General features: G+C 42.4%; 1 long non-coding RNA gene across 2 annotated transcripts in view; it reads left to right on the top strand.

Annotated features, from left to right (window-relative positions):
• The window catches only part of LOC133269193 (uncharacterized), a 123,091-nt gene extending 109,502 nt beyond the window's left edge, over window positions 1–13,589 (top strand). For both annotated transcript variants that reach the window (XR_009743367.1, XR_009743368.1), the window contains 3 exons: window positions 5,060–5,257; window positions 7,708–7,763; window positions 13,423–13,589. This is a non-coding gene — a long non-coding RNA (uncharacterized LOC133269193). The remainder of the gene's footprint in view (window positions 1–5,059; window positions 5,258–7,707; window positions 7,764–13,422) is intronic.
• The last annotated feature ends 2,302 nt before the right edge of the window (window positions 13,590–15,891 follow it).

Genomic DNA, 15,891 nt, shown 5'->3' with positions numbered 1-15,891 from the left:
GAATGAAAAATAGGTGAAGCAAATTAATTGCTAATTTAGGATGTTGGCAAGAATAACATCATAAAGACATGGAAAGTGGAAGCACCACGCTGCAGGCTCAAGCAAACGAGTCAGCCCCCGAACACCAGCCCTGCCACTGCAAAATCCTCCTGACACAGAACCTATGGCAAAGGCAGAGACAGCCTCTGTACTGCACTCACTGAAGTGTGTGTGCGTCTAATGTGGTCGCAGTAACCAGGACTCCACATGAATTAATAATAATAACCTTCTCGGCTTCAGCAGGATTACTTACCATCTCATCAGCTAATGTGTGCAAAGGAGTGTGCTGCCCAAAGGAGTGGGTAGGAATAACAAAAATGCTTAGATTTGGTTTCCTACAGGGTTTTATTTTGCACATTTACCTTGCCTATGGAGAGGTGTAAGCAGGCTGCTCCCTTTTTGACCTGCTGAGGTGTTTCCTTCTGCCTGCTCTGCACGTTTTTAGCATGATTGTGCAGTGTGCTCAGTCAGGGCTGTCAAACGGGCCATAATGTCACAACATGTACAGGACAGTAGTTGTCACTGGAGAGGAACAGCTCTTTAACTATAGCTTGTTATTAAAAAGCCAAGCGTGGGATTTGGATAGAGGCATAGGGTGCCCTTGAGATACCAATACAGGGCAGTCAGGTGTTACCTGTGCCTTTCTGGAGTGGCAGTGGGAGGCCAGACAAGGTGCTCTAGAAACAGATCCCTGGTGTAAAATGGAACTAAACACCCCAGGTTCACCACCTGAGCCTCTCCTCAAGTATCTGCTTATGATCCCCTTTTCCTGGTAGCACTAAAAAAGGCTGGAGATGCAACCAGCTCCCACTGGCAGTGGTTTTTTCTGTGTTTGAAGACTTATTGTGACATCTTCCCACTGTTGGAATCTCTCAAATTATGCCACTTCCTTTCTTTTGATGTTTTTTTCCTGCTAGATCCTGTTTTTTAGACTTCTGATAATCCATAGTGCTTTCATGTGGCTACTCTCCAACTGCAGAAGCTTTGACTTCTCAGTCTCATCCCTGACTCCTTACTGAATCCTTTGCAAAGTATATGAGGCTGGTCCTAGCCCTCAGTGCCTCCATCAAATGTATGAGTGGTGTAAGAACAGCCATGTGCGTCTTATGCTAGCTCTTCTGAAGGTTTCACATAGTAATTGTGTTCAAGAACAATGGGTATTCACAAAATAAGATCAAGTGATGAAAGCCAGACAGAAATGACAGAAAAATCTGGAGTAATGGACATTCCTTTTTCTTAATGTGCCTCACAACTGATATCAAAGTTCAGACCTGGTTCTTAACGTTGTGTGAACTTCAAAAGGTGTCAGGTTTTATTCAGTAAGAAAGGAAGGTCTCCAAGGTTTCATGTAGTTCTGCTCAAAGAAACCCCTTCCCTTTTCATTCATCTGTTCACCCTTTGACTCTTTGTATTTGACCTTGTGCCTAGTTCTTAGCGAAACATTAGAGCAGCGTGGAGCTGTAAAATGGTTGCACAGTCGCTTCTCTCTCTCCTTGAAATTAGACATCCCGGTCAACCCAGTTGCAGTGCACTCACCTCTAGAAGGCCATCAGTGTTTGGCAGCTTTAATTTTTCATTCTCTAAAAATGAAGCATTTAATGACAAAGGAAACCTGTCTCTGAACCAGCGCAGCACCATCTTGCTGCATCCACAGAAGATGTACACAGTAGCTCAGAGTATAAACTACCCGCATTTCACCCTGCCCACCGCTGGCAGTAGCAAGTCAAAACTGAAGATAAGACTGTGTAAATGTTCTCTGGCTAGGGGGAAGAGAAAGGAATATTGCAATTCCAGATGAATGTGGACTAATGGAGCAGCGTTGTTTTGTCTATGCTCTCTCACAGCAGATAACAGAGCTCAAAGCTGTCAGTCTCCCTGGCCATCAGTTTCCAAAGTGGATGGTTAGGAAAGTTACCCAAATGGATTACTTTAGTTACTGTTTAATTTTGAGGATTTATTTCTCTTGTATAGATAGCAGTAAGCATGAGATTGGTGTGTTGGAGCTGCAACAAATCATGAGAATTAAAAATTCTCTTCCACATGCCAGCGTGATTAAATGGAGAATAGACTTATAGAATATCTATAATAATACATGTATGGTAGATACCTTTAAAAATATCTTCTTGGAGAATTATCACCAAAGAGACAAAGGGTCATATTAACTTCTGGCATAGCGCTTGTTCAGACCAACTGGAGTGATATTCGCATCTCTTCCAGATGAGATCCTAAAGCTGAAAAATTGTGATAGGTAAGAGAGCGTTGCTGAAATGCCTAATTTCTGCACTAGGCACTTTAAAAGCATCTAAATGGCTTATTTTTCAGCTGTGAAATAGAAGTCTTTTCCACCGTTCTGGAAACATGGGATTCAAGGTGACTTCACGGGGTGTTAATGGACGAGTGATCTGCACCCTGCTAACAATATTTCATGAGCAATGGTGTAGCAAATAGCATAGTCTATTATACTGTGCCACCAGATGCCATCTGAAAAGCACGTTGCTGGCTTTTACATCCCAGCCTTGATCAGCTTTCCACAGAAATAACACCAATGCCCACTGTCGGAGACAGTGCATCCCCAGCGTTGACTTGCAGCTCCATAGGTGATATCCCATTTCCAGTATGTCTTCCAACAATTGAATCTCTGATGGCTAATAAATGGTTAGGGCACTAGTTTTCCCTTCATTGTGCACTGGTACTTAGATGAATGGAGCACTTCTTTTAGTATGGGACGCTTTCTTTAGTTCACACAGATTTATCGAAATTACCCCCTTTGAGACCTCATGGTAAAATAAGAGTTAATTTTAAACAAAGTCCTTGAGCATTACTGTGGGGAGATGACCCTGAAAGAGAGCCGTGGAGAGCATGGGGTAGCCTAACTCCTTTATTTAGGAGACTAAAACCAGCTGACTATAAAATAAGAGGATACAGATCGACAGTGGGAGCGCAGCATATCAGGAGTGTTAGAGGTGCTCAAGGTGTCTTGTGCCCTTCAGTGCCTCCCCTTCTGACTGTCAGCAGCCTCCACACCTCCATGTCTGCACCGTGGACACCCTCAGCACAGTTTGGACCCCTCACCTTTTTTGGTCCAAAGCATGGGCAAGGGAAGGAATGAAGCTGAGGATGAATACTGCTTTCTTCAAAATATACTGTCTTCACAATACACTCTTTTGCTTTTTCAGTTGCTAGACACTGTCATAAGGTTTTCATTGCAGATCTCTTCTCCTGGAGTACTGTTAGAGTGATCAATGTTGCAAATGGAGTCAACCTCTTCTGAAGATGAATAGTTGCGATGACATGCATGCTTTCTAGTGAAATCCTGTTCAAGCTTGCTCCCAAGGGCTGACAGACTATTGTTAAGGGAACAGACACAGTAGGACATGAAAGGGTTTTTCTCCAAACACATTGACAAGTGATGTGTTTGAGGTTTGAAATATGTTTCCAAAAGTCAAGGCCTTGCTGCTTCTCCATTTTGTTTAACAATTGCTGCTGTTGTTAACTTCCACCAAAATAAATTTGGCAGCCAGCATTAGGAGAAATAGCCCTTGTAACACCCATTCCAACTGGCTAAGGTAAAAACTCTTCAGGAGTGCAGGCTCTCTGCTTAGATCCTGCCTAGGGTGAGTGTTACTCAGAAAATAACAAACTTTAATGAAAGAAAATGAAAACTTATCTCTGATCTTTTGCAGTTCAGTCATTGGTAACTGGTGTAATTGTGTTCTTTTTGAAGTTACATCATAACAGGATGACTAAAAAGACATATAAGTTGCCCTGAGCTGTCTGGAGGTGGGTAATGCAAGCAACGGTGTGAATAGTAGTCACTGGTGAGGGGCAGAAATTAATAGGAATTCGGAAAGAGGTGAGGAGAATAGGTGGGGAGGAAGCAACTGTAAGCGATTTATACAGTTTAAATTGCATCCTACATAACACAGTGAATATGGGGAGTATTTTCTGTTAAATTTATTTTTATGTTGTGGCTCTTTGCCTTTTCCTTATCTTTTCCCTTTATATGTGTATGTAATTCTAAATATATGCATATATGAATGTATATTTATATACATGCATTAAAAATAGAAATTAAAATATATAAAAGCAATATATAATTAAAACTGTATGTCTATAATTAAAACCTATATATGGGTGTGTATATACATATATATATATGGCTTTGATTTTAAAAGGCGGCCTTGGACAGAAAGAAAGCAAAGCAATACAGAAGCAGTAACTCAAGCCCACTATCTCCTGTGTTTTACAAGTATGAAACACCAGTGTGAAGATTCTCGGGGGGGCTGGCCAGTATACAACCCCCTCAACAAACCCCGTCGCTGCTGCCTTCTCTCCAGCTTAGGTGCCATGAGGCCTTACTTCTCTAAGACAGCCATCTGCACAGTGCCATAACCCTTCTGCCTATTTTAAAGCATACATGTTAGCAGCAAGAGAGATTTTATTTCAGAGGAATCTGTTTCTTCGTCTCGCTCCTGTTCCAGCTTGTAGCAAAGAGCTTGGTGACCGCTCTTGATGTTGCCTACATCCTGTTGCAGTTCCCTGCAAACTTCCACACTCATACAGTGAACTTCTCTTCAGCGATAAAATACAGCAGGCAGGCTTTCAGAAGCAGCCAGGAAGGCAATATTTTCCCCGCTCAAGTAAATTTTACTTGGCATTTTCTTTCTCTGCTCTTCTCGGTGCCCAGGCTGCCTATTCCCCTGCAGGGCTCAGCATGAGCATCAGCCTGCAGATGCAGACTAACTGCACTTAGTCTGCAGCAGGAGCTCTCTGTGCTTGGTACTTTTCCTAACACTTGACTGGGAATATTGGCTGGGGAACCAGAGCCCTGAGTCAAGGAGCAAATACAAGGTATGAGCAGCAACCTCCTTGTTTTAACACCTGGAGGCAAAGCACACGCAAAGGAAGAGAATGGGTTATTGAAAGACTTGTCTCAGAGGGGTTCTGCCCCCTCCTGACCTTTTTGTCCTGCGTTATGCTTTAGTTATATATTGTCATTCTCTCTCCTTTGAAATTACAGTGACTTCTCATGTAGTGAGAGCACCAGCATCCCTGTGGGAGAAGAGGAGGAATGAAGCTAGGCAGCAGGTCCTGCCTGGCAGGAGGTTGTTTTCATCCACAGCTGGATAGAATCACCAATCAGTGCTAGCTCGTCTCATTTCTCTCAAGTTGGTATCCTGGCAGGCACTGGGCAAATTACTCCCATACCTAAGGAGAGGTAAGACTGTTATGCTCTCCCTGGAGAAGTGTGTTATAAGGATTAATTATCTCCTGTTTGTAAAGCAGTTAGTATAGAAGAAACTATCTGTGGGAGGGCCAAGAACTATACCCTAATGTTACTAAGTTGGTGTTTAAGCTAATAGCTCTCTCCTAACTGTACGTTTACCAAAGAAATAGGAGAGACAAGGTCACCACTTTGAGTCCGAAACTAGTTCATTACTCCTTCGCCTGCTGGATGAGCTTTCAGTTATTCCCTACCAGTCTCCAGTTTCCCACAGGCTGTGTTTGCAGTGTGAGCTGCAGGTGGTGTAAATTGGTATCCCTTGGAGTCAAACCAAAGCAGGACCCTCCCTGGAGGTCCCTCAGTCCCGGGCCAGCTGCAGGCAGCAGTACTGTGGCCAGGTTCTGTGCACGAGACCAGATTTACTGTGGTCCAGCCTTTCTCTGGACTCAATCTCAGCACACACAAACAAGTGGTGCGTTTCCTTGTAGCTCTGAGACACTTGAAATTCATCCCAATCTGTTAATTCTGCCCTGCCCTGTGTCTCACAGTAGGTCCTTTTAACTCCCGTCTCTAAATGAGGCAGAACTTCCCGGCCACAGGCAGTTCATTTAAATATAAATGTAAAAGCTGTGCTGGAGGAAATGGTTTCTGCTCAGCTATTTGATTATGAAATCAAATCATTTCTCTGCTCTTTTCAAATTGGTGGCTAACGGACGGTAACAGTGAAAAAGGGGGACTGCAGGGCTGGGTTTACATGAATTAAAGACATTCATTCCTGTGTGTGCTTTAATCTGTATTGAAAGTAGTGTGTTTTCAATTACGACCTGAGCCTATGGGATTTATTTTTTTTAATCTCTATGGCAATAGAGAGAAAAGCCTTTAACCCTCAGGAAATTGTTAAAGGTAGGATTATACACCAGTGCCATCAATTATTCTTTCTAATGTTCACAGATGATAACAAAGAGGTGAATTGATGGGTAAGATCTCTACTTTAGGCAACAGGAAACACCAGCTACAAGTAAAAGAAAGGCATGGGTAAAGAAATGGCTTAGTTGAACTTCCCTGAAGCACAGAAACAAAATGCTGGAAGTACAGGAATCCAACAGTGATTTCTGATCTCTGGTGTCACAGAAAATCACTCAAGGAGTTGTCTTCTGAGTGAAGTGGATGGATGGTTCCTGTTCTTTTCCAGAGGAAGTCAAAGGGCAACCAATACATCAGTGTTTGCTTCAACAGCTGAAACTGGAGTTCCAACAATGAGCTCTCCCTTCGCCGTAATTTGGGTGTTGGAAGGAGCAATATAACTTTGGAAGCCCAGAAAGTTTAGGCTAGAGTTTCTTGTTCTAGGAACTAGTTGCTTTGAGCTGCCTTGTCACAAACTTCCATGCCTTAAGTCACTCTTCCCTCCTGGGTGCCTGAAACTCCCTCTTTCTTTCACCTCATGAAGAATAACTAATTCCCCTAAATACGTTCTTTTTTATCTCAAAGTTTACACACAGGAGGGACTCAAAAGCACGTGTGTTGTATTCTTCCTCCAGCTTAGCACTTTGCAACCTTGCAAATCTTTGCTCTTTACCTATCAGAAGCCCATGTTAGCACACGCAGGTGGTCTGTAGGAAACTGGTCCTGGTGCCACCCAGCTTCCAGTAATGCACAGCACCTTTTCTCACTTCACCTTTGTTATATTTTGAAGGTTTTAGACCTAAATCACTCAGTCTCTGCAGAATGACTTCTACAGGTGGAGTGTTTTGGGGTGATACCAAGCAGGTGTTATAGGTCCTATAGGTACCAAACTGAGCAGAGGGCCTGGTTGTGACCCAGATTTCAGTACATTACTAAAAACTATGTGTGTTCATTTATAATGATTCCTTGGGCCATTCCTACTCATTCACCATATCTGTAGTTACTATTTCTATACATCTAATTGTATTCCCTGTTCCATCTTCTGCACTCTTCTCCAGGCAGATGACTCTCAGTCTTTCTACTTTGTGCCTGCCCCTTTTGCTTAGACTAAGGGAAGAGGGGGGTTTGTAACAAAGCAATACTTCAAAGTTATGTTCCTAGAACAGCAGCAGAAAAAGTAATAAAAGCCACAAAAAAAAAAAAGAAAAAAGGAAAAGGCCATTTATGCCTGTCTATAAACCATGTCTCAATGCCTTAGTTATTGTGAAACAGGGTTTATTCATACTTTGCCTTATAGCAACTGCTTTCTTTATATTATGCTATAATTTGTTTGGCTATAGTCTAATCAAGAGTGTGTGTGTGTGCATCTCTGTGTGTTTCGGTTTCAGCATCTGTGCAGTTCTTTGGGAAAATGGGGACAAACAGCTTGCTTGTAATAAACAGTCCCACAGCCTAATTTACTCACTCTGTGTTCTTGCTTTAAAGATCTGAACAGAACCTCACATGCACTAAACTTCAGTTTCACTCATTGCCTCTTACAGGAGATGAATGGTGTATTCACAGGAGGATTCGGATTTCATCTACACCCTGCTTCATGGTCAGTGGTTACGATTGTCTGAAAAGGTAGCAGTGGGCATTAACCAGAATCATACAGCAAGTAGCCAGGTACGTTCGTTCTTTGGGTTTGTTGCTGTACTCACACACACTTCATAGGAAAAGTATTTGGTTTAAACTGTGCCTAGTTGTAATTATACCTCCTTCAAGAAAACGTCCTTTTTCATTTCTTCCTTGCAGGGTTTCCTCAGTATTTCAGATCTTGTTTCCCCTCTTCCTTTTTCTCTTTCCGATATAAGCTTTAGTTCAGCGTTTCAGAGGTATGTACTCTGTATGGTTTCTGTTTCTTACTCCATCTTGGCTCCAGGCTTCCAAGACATTTTGCTATAACTGTGGAATGAAAAAAGCATCTGGACTGAAAAGCGTTGTTAGGAGATCATCAGATGCTGGTAAAGGTAGTAACAGAGCATCTGATACTCATCAAGTGTAAATTTAATAAAGGTAATTAAAAGAAGCACATTAAACTGAAAGAGGAGAGGCGGATCACAGGATAATCCCATGGAATGTCTTTAAGTGCTCCGTTACCCTCCAGGTTTGAGAAGTGGACGTTTGTCTTGAATACTCTGCTATGTCTTGCACTTCACTGCAAACTACGTATTCTAATCCACTCTCAGTCTGCAATATGTTTTTACACGAGTGCTTCATACATGACTGTGGCTGGATTTTTAACAGCATGAAACATTTAAAATGTATCTTATTTGGTTACCTAAAAATACAGTAAAGAGCTTTGTGAGATTGAGCCAGAGCTACCGGTAATTTTCACTGACATAAATTATACCCCTCCAAAATAATGGAAAAAGAAAAGGAAAAAGGAAAGAAAAATTAGAAAGTTAAGCTCATGCTATTCCAATTCCAAACAGCTGTATATGTGCATAAAGATGCACACACTGAATGTCTTCAAGCACCTGATCTATTGGGCCTCGACTATATACATACCTGAAGGGAGGTTGCGAAGAAGGCAAGAAAGAGCCAGGCTATATTTAGTGGTGCCCAGTGACAAGTCCAGAAGAAATGGGCACAAACTGGAATAGAGGAGGTTCCCTCTGAACGTCAGGGAACATTTTTCCTGTGAGGCTGACCAAGAACTGGCACAGGTTGCCCAGAGAGGTGGTGGAATCTCCCTCCTTGGAGATATTCCAACGTCATCTGGACACGGTCCTGGGGAGCTGGCAGGGAGGACCAGATGACCTCAAGAGGTCACTTCCAACCTCAACCATTCTGTGGTTCTATGAAGTTCGAATTTTAGCAATCCATGGTTTTAGTTCTGGTGGTTCCTGTATCAGTTTCAGGCCACACTCGTGACTAATGAGTGAACCAAAGTGAACAGGTTGGACAAAGCCTTGGGTAAGATGGTTTAGTGTGAGGTGTCCCTGCCCATGGCAGGGGGGTTGGAACTAGATGATCTTAAGGTCCTTTCCAACCCTAACTATTCTATGATTCTAACAGCCTGGAAGCAAACCTACTGATGCTTTTCCAGCCTTCTCTTCCATGGCATCACTGATTCTTGTAAGGTCCAGGACAGGCTAAAAAACTCCCAGACAAACAAGGAATTAATTTTATGTCTACTTGGTGCAGCGCCTCACCAAATATTGGCAGAAAAATCTCTTTTGCAGAGTAACTTTCCAGAATAACCGTATTCTTTTATCCTTCTAAATTGCTTGCTTGTGTGCGTCAGCACCGTATCCCATGGACAGAAAGTTTCACACCCTTTTATCTTTTCTTTCTCAGAAAGAAAGCTAGACTCTTGATCTCTGGCACAATATCTCAGTTCAGTTCTTGGCAAAAAACTTCCTGTGTGACAAAGGTTATGTTGCTTTATTCAAGCAATAATCCACTAAGCTCCCAGTGGTTTCAATGCATCTGAGGAGTTTTAGGTCTTGTTTCCTTCTTTGAGGAATATAGCTAACAATACTTTCCTTTGGCTGCCCTTTATGCATCTTCCCCATCTAGAAAATCATCTCTTTGTGGTAGACACAGTCTTCTGCTGTATGTTTAACGTTGTCTAACACAGTAGGTCATTCATCTTGGCTGGGAAGCCTTTGAGAGCTGTCAGTGTCCAACAGCGAATGCCATTTGCACCTCTGGCTTTTCTTATATGAAAGTTGGAATATTTCGCTCAGAACTACAGCAGATCAAAACTCAAATCATATGTTTCTTCTAAGGGAAGAAAGATCTGCGTGTATTTCATCCTGAGGTCTGTGGGTCTGGGCAAGGGTTTACGTCTTTGAAAGAGAAAAGCTTAGGAAGGAATGGACTGGCCTCAACAAATAACAGTAATAGTAGAAAGTGTAATAATTAATGAGACTGACAGCTGAAATGGCTTATTCTTTTTAGCAATATAGGCCTGCAGTGTTACAAATTGTCTCCGAACCCAGATCTTGCACATAAGAGGGGAATCGAACACTGCTCCGTAGCCGTTTCTCACAGACTGCAGGAGGATGCTGTCTGCATGTGCTCTGATATTCTGCACTGCTTGGTGAAAGCAATTCACAGAGCAAAGGAGGAAGAAAATGAGCAGAGGGTCCCACAACTCATCTCAAGTTTCCTTTGGTGACTGTCTGCCATTTCTTTTTCATGAGGGCTTTGACAAGCAGCAGCAGTTATAAGATTTTCATTTCCTGGAACATTTCTTACCAGTCTAAAGCTTCTTTTTTTGTTGTTTTTCCTTTTTTTTTTGTTCTTTTTTCCTCCCCCCTTTTTTTTCCTTTTAAGATAGATGTACAGCATGACTGAAGGAGAGATTCGTGACCTACTTTTCCCAAATCGCATATTGAGCTTTGTGTTCTTTCTGATGCTCAGTACAGAGTTCTTCCCATTAGAAATCTCCTTGGGCTGGTTTATGTTAGCCTTCCCATGGCAGAACAGCAGGGCAAGGTATAACTCAGGCTGAGGAGGAAATCCTATCATCGTACTGGAAGAGTAAGAGATTGCTGGGTGTTAGTGAGCAGGTCTCTGTACCTTCAGTAAATAAGTAAAACCCAAACTAAAATGAAGAGACAGTCTGCTTTATCAGTCATTTGCTGAAGGGAATCCATCTGGATCCTTAATCAGGGCTAAGAAAACAAGGTTTAGGCAGTAGAACATGTTAAAAATTGGAAGTTGTGAGAAAAGGTCATGTGAATCTAGTCCATATTAGCGACACTTAGGATGATTAGACAGTGAGGCTAATGATTTTACGTAAGACTGACTAACCCTCCTTGCCTTCGGTAGCATTTCATCACTTGTGAACCAAGGGGACATCTGACAGAGACCACAGCATCCCAACAATTTGGCAGTGCTGTTTAAGAGCATCCCCCAGCCAGAGCCGTCCATCAGATTGCTGGGCAGCAGCGATGACATTTCGGTAGATGTGTTTAATTATATCAATACATCAATAGTGCTGACATTTCGAAGAGCTATCACCTCAGGATAAGCCAGCTCTAAAACTAATCTCTTCTCTGTCCTTCTCCATCTGCCCTGACAAATAAAGCTGCATGAGTCAGAGTTTTAAACAGAAGTAGTACCTAAAGGGAGGTGCAGAGCATAGAGAAGTCCATTTGGGAGCCCAAAGCAGCCAATTCCCTCTGCAACTCTTAGTGGCCTGAGCATCTCTTTCAGAGCCGAACTTCAGCCATGGTTCCACAAATACCTTCAGAAGTCATAAGGGGGAAAGACAAAGGATGGTACATAATGTAAAACACTTGAATATGCTTAAATTAACTGGCAGACAAAAGTTAATCCAAATAAGCACAGTTACATTGGCCAGGAGGAGGTACCAAAGCAGGTAGGTTTTGTCTCACTAGTCCACGCATGTCCTGGCTGTTAACACCAGTTGGTGAGCAGTTCCATGCAGCCAGTGCTGCAAAGCATTGAGACTCGTGCTTGGGCTTTTCCACTGGTGCAGATTCAGACTGGTGCCATCAGCCAAAGCGAAAAGTCAGATCTCCAGGCTCTGAGGAATCAACAAATGTGCTGTTAGAAGTGAAAAATGGGAGATGCCTTAAGGAAATAATGCAAAAGCAAAGAGGAGGTAAAGCAACCATTCTGTGGTTTGCAGCCCAGGATGCAGCCCTCTTGCTTCAAACACACAGCGGCTCGGATAGCAACATCATGCAGGATGTAAGTGGGAATCTGTCGTTTCTCACTGGGTAATAGAAAACATTTAGTTGTCTTATTTAACATTTTTAGTCTTTACTGTTGTGTTTTCATGGCGCACAATATCTCAGAGAGAAAAGGGTTGGTTTTTTTTTGCCTCTCCTGCTTGAAAGCAGGAGCCAAAAGAAATCTGTGGGAGTCCACAAGATATAGGATCGGTGGGGCTGTGCTCACAGTTGTAACAGGATTGGAGAGAGGAACACAGGAAAGGGAGCACCAAAAACATCGTTTCTTGGCCACAGTGCAAACAGGAGTAGGCCAGAGAGGCTGCAGCCTATGCCAGCAGAGTGCATCCCTTCTGTGGGGTCCATAAATAACTGAGGATCTCCAGGCTAAAGCAAGACCCTGACTGCCACTGACATGTCTTACAGCCTGCTGACTGGGGGAGGCAAGCAGTGGGAACTGATGTTGCTCCACTTCACAGTTCTTGCTTGCTTCTTGGTTGCTCTTCTTGAGGACCAGTGACAGGCACAAACAGGAGCAGCAGGCAAAGCTCAAGAGTCATGCCCGGATTTTTTCACCACCACTCTCTCTACCAGAGCCTTTCCTGACTGCTGAATCTTCCTTTGTGCTTTCCAAACCTTCCATTAGAGGTTTGCACCAGTATTTTGAAAGATGAAAATCATAATATTTAATCTGAGGTATTGAAATAGAGCAGTCCACTGTTTAAAAGAACAGAACAAATCAAAACAAAGTCTTAACTCATCTTCTGCCTAATGCTGCTCAAGGCAACAAGTAATTCTTTAATAGCTAAAATAATTCCTTAGTAATTAACTTGGCAAAAGCGATGGTTTTGGTTTGAAAAAAGTCCTACATTATACTTTTTTGTTCACTGTAGCAGACAGTTCTAGCTAAGAGAATTGTTCTTCTCTGTTAGAGATGTTCCCACAGAGCAAATCTTTGAAGGATACACCCTGTAAGCTGAGAGCATATTTCCTCTTTATGGCCATACAAAACCAGCAGGTCTCCCCTGTAGTGTTCCCAGGGCACTTTTCCCGAGCTGAGCCATTCCTGGTGTGTTTTCCAGCCAGTTCAACAATACCAATTTTCTACAACCTCGAAATCAATTTTGGTTTGATTTGTTTTGCGGGAGATGAAGAAAGTTGTTATGTTCTGCCGCCGGACCTAACTCATGCTCACCTAAACAGCTTCCCAGCCCCTGTCCTGCCACTGACTCAAACTGCGTAGAAACATGCTTTTGGCAATGGAAATCAACTGGAGGCTTACACAGGCGTCCGTATATCTACTTAGGCATAATGAAAATGCACTCAGGAGAACCTTCCTACAGCCATTTGTTGTGCTTATACTGCTTCTGTCCACACCACCTTCACGCCAAATTCAACCAATAGTTTTCAGTTGCTTTTAAGTGTTCCTTTTGACTGTAAATGTTGGGTGGAAATAGCTACTAATTTTGAGCCTTATCCTGCTCCATGGTCTAAGTACATTTCTGAATGCTTTTTGTATCGCCCTTATGGCCTTTCATGTCTTCTTTACTTTCCTTTTTTCAGAACCACAGCTGACTGGCTGAAGTTGAAAACTCACTGAAGGGCATTTTCTGTGTCACTTCAGGCAGCTGCACATGAAATTGATGGAACATTAACTTTTGCAGGTGAGCTGAGCTTCATTTCTAATTTGCTGAAAAGCAGGAAGTATTTAGGACCGTTTGGCCTTGAAGAACTTGGGAGAACCTTGTAGGAGCAAATGTCATGGTCACAAACTTTCCTCCAGCTTGTTCAGTGCACGAATGATTCTTTTGATCCTCCTTGGAAAGTGAACAGCAATGCATGAACATCAACACGATTTCAGTATTACAATATAGAAAGCAAAATTCCATTGGTGAGGACTTTTTATACAGGACAAGTGGTTTTGTACAGTGTGTTTTGGTTAGGCAAGATGTGCCCTGAAGAGCACCAGGATTTGTTTTAGATGGTGCTGACAGGGACAAGCTTAGCTAGTAAGGAGGGAAAGATGTTTGGGGAATAGGAAGAAATACTGGACAGACTAAGCATAACATAGCTTGGCCATCTCAAGCTGCTGAGGACACTTGTTCACCTCTCTGCTCTTCCCCCGCTCACCCAGCTCTTGACATGATGTCCTGAAGAAGGACCTGCTCATATCTTGGGTGCCGAGTTGGAGATGTAGCTGCTTTATTTTCCCAGGGTCTTTTCTCTTTATGCCTGTAGAGAGGGCTTCTGAGATGTGATCTGTCTCCAAGGTTCCTGATATCACAGTATTTCTTTTTAACGCTTTTGCTGCCTCATTGTTAGTTTCCCTGATCACTCTGAGATCTGTTATCTTTCAAACACCTCGAGTGATATCTCGTGCCTTCCCTCATTCTCTTGCATCTCTTTTTCCCTAGGTATAAAGTACAGAAGTTTCGGATGGAAGTCTGAATTTTTTTTCCCTCCAGCTCCATATCTTGCTTTCTAATTTATCCCAGACAACGTCTATCAGATTGATCAAGAGTTGCTCTACATCAAACCTTCATTAAGCAAAATCATGATCAGAGCAGTTGCCGTCTGGCAAGCATCAAACATCTTCTCTGTACCTCATAGTGTTCTACTCTAGCTCTTTGCTGATAAATGCAGTACTGACTTCTTCAGGTACAGAGGTAGGTACTGCATTCACACAAGATATCTGTCTTTATCTCATGGGCTCATGAGGTATCATGAGCATTTATCTCATAGGTGTTACAACTTGATTGTTAGCTCCTCTCATTCAATCTTTTATTTTGGATCACGATAGGTTCTGCAAACCCAAAACGTTTGCCACTGACTTTGTTTCTATTCTGGGTGTCATGTTCTCACTGCATGCCTTAAATTTTAGGGCAACAGAGTGTTTATCATAGTGACTAAATGATTTAAGTCACTGTTGACTCTGTCGCTTTCACATCATTATAAATATCTTGGCTCCAAAGGATTCAGGTTGTGTGATGAACTCCAATAAATCTCTTCCTTAATATTGTCAGGGCTTGAAATGGAAATGTCTGCAGTAAGGAAAAGACAGAATTGCAAGGGTGTCATACTTATCTCTGCGAAATAAATGGTGAGTTTTTTAATCTTTGTCATCAGGAATGATAAACGTTTCTGCAGTTGCTTATTATAGTGCTGCACAGAAGCCCTCCTGCATTCTCTCTCTGGTTGTGCAGAGTTATTAGGGTAGGCCAATGAGGAGTATTACGTATTTTAATGTACAGAGTTAAAATCCATGCTAAATAAAGCTGTGTCTGCCCTGCCCTCAATGTCCTAAGTCTCTGCAAGAGCAGGAGAAGGTTCTCATTGAAACCAAGACCACTTCATATTAAGCTGAAAGGGAGAAGTGTTCTTGAAGTAGGATTAAATGATATCAAAACTCCCTTTCAGTGGTGCTTTTGTTTTAATACTCTGAAACAGCTTAAGGGGGCCTCAGTGTAACTGAGGATCAGAGTCAAAGAAATACAGTGTCAATAAAAAGAAATACTGGGGTTTAGTTTAGCTGTGGATGTTTGTGTCTTTCCATACAGTGCTTTAGTATTTGTAAAGAATTTTTAGTGGAAATCAATGACCGTTAGTAATGATCAAGTAATATCCAAAGCTGCATTTCATAGAATGGTTTTATGGGCAAAATATCAACATGTTGGCTTCCAGGATTCACAGCACAGAGCAGCACTAGGGAGGGAAGGAGCTATAAACCACTCAACCTCACTTGTCTCATGTAATCAACACAGAACTCTAAATGCAGGCCACTGACAGCTTTAAAATGGAGCAAAATACCTTCAGCAGTCTCACAAAACCAAGGGAAAAGTCACATCTAAACCTAAACCATAAGAAAGAGGAAATAAAGCACAAAAGAAGCTGGGGATCTGGTGGGTATTTTAATAGCAGCATAGGAAAGGTGAGAGCTAGGCAGTATGTTACATCAGCTTACAGAGGCAGCAACACAGTGGCCCCCTGCCATGGGAGAGGAAGGTCCTATGGGATCCCCAGCACCACCAGTGT

This window comes from Pezoporus flaviventris, unplaced genomic scaffold, assembly GCF_033815535.1.
Source record: "Pezoporus flaviventris isolate CSIRO_AGI_PZ_B2104156 unplaced genomic scaffold, CSIRO_AGI_Pfla_v1 ptg000015l, whole genome shotgun sequence".
NCBI lineage: Eukaryota > Metazoa > Chordata > Aves > Psittaciformes > Psittacidae > Pezoporus > Pezoporus flaviventris.
The sequence above is the reverse complement of the archived record's forward strand: the minus strand, read 5'-3'. Positions and strand labels throughout refer to the sequence as shown.